At 50.6% G+C, this 2508-nt stretch overlaps 1 long non-coding RNA gene across 1 annotated transcript; it reads left to right on the top strand.

Moving 5' to 3' along the window:
• Positions 1-416: 416 nt before the first annotated feature.
• On the top strand, positions 417-2280 carry LOC100903618 (uncharacterized). The gene is made up of 3 exons (XR_001951211.1): positions 417-755; positions 1488-1689; positions 1939-2280. It is a non-coding gene; the product is annotated as an uncharacterized LOC100903618 (long non-coding RNA).
• The last annotated feature ends 228 nt before the right edge of the window (positions 2281-2508 follow it).

The following is a 2508-nucleotide window of genomic DNA, read 5'->3' as shown; positions in this document are numbered from 1 at the left end:
CTGCGCTGCTCCATCCAAGGGAATCCCGTCCCGTTTGCACTTATATAGCATCGGCGCAGAAAGCGTCGTCGTCGTCGCATGGGTTTCTGTATGTTCAAATTGGGTTTTGTGGACCAGAGTATCCGATCGGGATCAAGCCGCCCGTATGATTCGGATTTTTTAGTGAATCAACACCTGGTGGAAGATCTCTCGGAAAGGACGCCCAATCGCTATATCATTCCCGAGCGAAGACGACCCCAACAATGTACGATCAACGAGCGTCGTGCTCATGAACATCGATTTCGCGCTCCCGAAGTCGACGCTCGGTTGACGACAGAGGGCGCGCGGGAGCCATGTTTGCTTCGAGAAACTTTCGAAGCTCTCCGTAGCCCTCTTCGAAATCTTCTGCTGAAGAACCATCTCTCGAGACGCTCTCGGAGGCGAGCGCTGTAGAGAAGGGATGTTTTGAAGAGCTAATGACGAGACACGAGCCACTGCCAAACAAACGAGCGAGGATCCGCTAGCAGGCTAGGATATTTTGGAATTCTCAATAATTACTATCATCCTTGTGTCGTCGTCGTTGCGAACGTGCGCGTGAAGTTGCGTGTTCCTAGCTACGTCTGTTCGACGCCGATACCGAAGGAGGAAGACATTTCGACGTCGTTGCTCGCAGTAGTTGTTGCCGACGTAGGAGAGAATTTTTGGTGAGAGGAGCGCTTCTGGGCCACGCTAGACACCAGACGCTGGAAACGTTGTCCGGTGTCTCCGTACGACAGGTAAGGCTTTCATTGTGAATTACGGCTAACATTAGTCAAGACATACGTAGAATACAATCTCCTAGTCCTGTCGCTCCGACAGCTTGAGTGCATCGTTCCTCGCGTTGCGGCGGTGTCGTGGAGCGGTTTTCTATCCGTTCATAAATTGAGGCTACTGGCATCTGTTTTGATTCGCTCGCTAGGCAGCGGCCATGGCTCCGCTTTATGAGGAAAAATTCTCGTCTCGACAGGCTGCTCCTAGACGAGGCGAATGTCCAGATCCGCCGCTAGAAGGATCCTCATTAGGATTGCTACCTGCGGCAAAGACCTGCTCTCGTTGCCTACGTTCGAACAGATGTTGTGGAACAGATCGGTGAAATTATCGGTGATGGGCACTGAATTCTAGGACGAAGCTCCGCCGAAGAGATTTTGGAATCCAAGAAACTGCCGAAAACTCTATAGGTAATTTTGATCAGAAGATCGTGAGCCTGACCCGTTCGAGAGAGCAGGCGAAACGCATTCGTCGTGTCTCGATGAAATTCCAGTCTAGGCATCGCCTCATGTGAAAGAGAGGAAGTTCCGGTTGTGGCTGAAGTAGTCGAAGCGCTATAGTTTCGTGACGCGAGAACGATATCAGTCGGACCCGGATCGATCCGCCGACTATGATCAGAGAACGCCCCTCGACAGCCTCGATCAGAGAGATCGAGCGGAGATACACTCACCATACTCATTGTAGTTTGGATTCGATTTCAGTATGAGCGCTCAACTCGATGCCCGGAACGTCTGGCGTTACATCGGAGTCGCGTCCACGGCTCTGTGTGCGATCTCCGTGTCTGTATGTCTATACAGGATAGCTAGCATCGATTCGGTTCTGCTGCGAGTTCAGAAATCGGTTCGAGAACTGCAAGGCGACCTAAGTGACACCAGAGAACGGCTCTCTCAATTGGAGTCCGAGGTATGTACCTATTTTTTCCTACCACTCTCCGATCTCGTCCTCCAACTGGGCTTCGCAACCGCGATTATTGACCGCGATGGCGGTTTTCCCGCAATATCATGAGATTTGCGTTTTTTTGCAAAGCCTACCTCCAAAGCATTGCCCGTGACGTCCTGCAATGCCTCGCGGGCTGACATTCGATCGATGGAAGACTCCTCGGAGAAACTCGAGCTCATAGAGCGCTTCAGCTCACAAGTTCTATCGTTCCAGGGATCCAATGGGAAACGTCGAGGGAACGTCACAAGGAGCCTTCCAGCGGACGGTGGCATACGCAGTGATGACGAGGAGTTTTATGACTTCTCCGAGGTGTAATTCACGCCGTCTTCGACGTGCCGCATTTCAACGAAAGTGTAGGCTCTCCCTCATAAACGTACGAACCGTGATGAGATCCCTTCGTCTGACGTCCGGAGCAGCATAAAAAAAGTCCATCGAGACCGCTCCTATTCTACCGTTATTTTGTACGATACATGGATATGATGCAATTTATGAGGGCGGAATCGCTCGACGCAGCCTGGACACGTGAGCAAGTCTGTAAATAAAAGATAACTTTCTCGACATCGGACTCGAAAATGTTCAAATAATGATCGCTAACTCCGGTATTCGAAACGTATACAGTTGCGGCATCCTCTCCGATGATCGCCTGAGAGTCGATTCATCGACACGACCCCGTGTCATCCCAAAAGCATGAGTCGTCGTTTTGGTGTTCTGTCTCATTTCTCCGTATGAGAAAGAATTTTTATTGACGGTTCCTCTGTTCAGATATCTTCATTCTCAATGATT

This window comes from Galendromus occidentalis, unplaced genomic scaffold (genome assembly GCF_000255335.2).
Source record: "Galendromus occidentalis unplaced genomic scaffold, Mocc_1.1 scf7180000077484, whole genome shotgun sequence".
Taxonomy (NCBI): Eukaryota; Metazoa; Arthropoda; class Arachnida; order Mesostigmata; family Phytoseiidae; genus Galendromus; species Galendromus occidentalis.
Note: the sequence above shows the minus strand (reverse complement) of the source record. Positions and strands in the feature narration are given on the sequence as shown.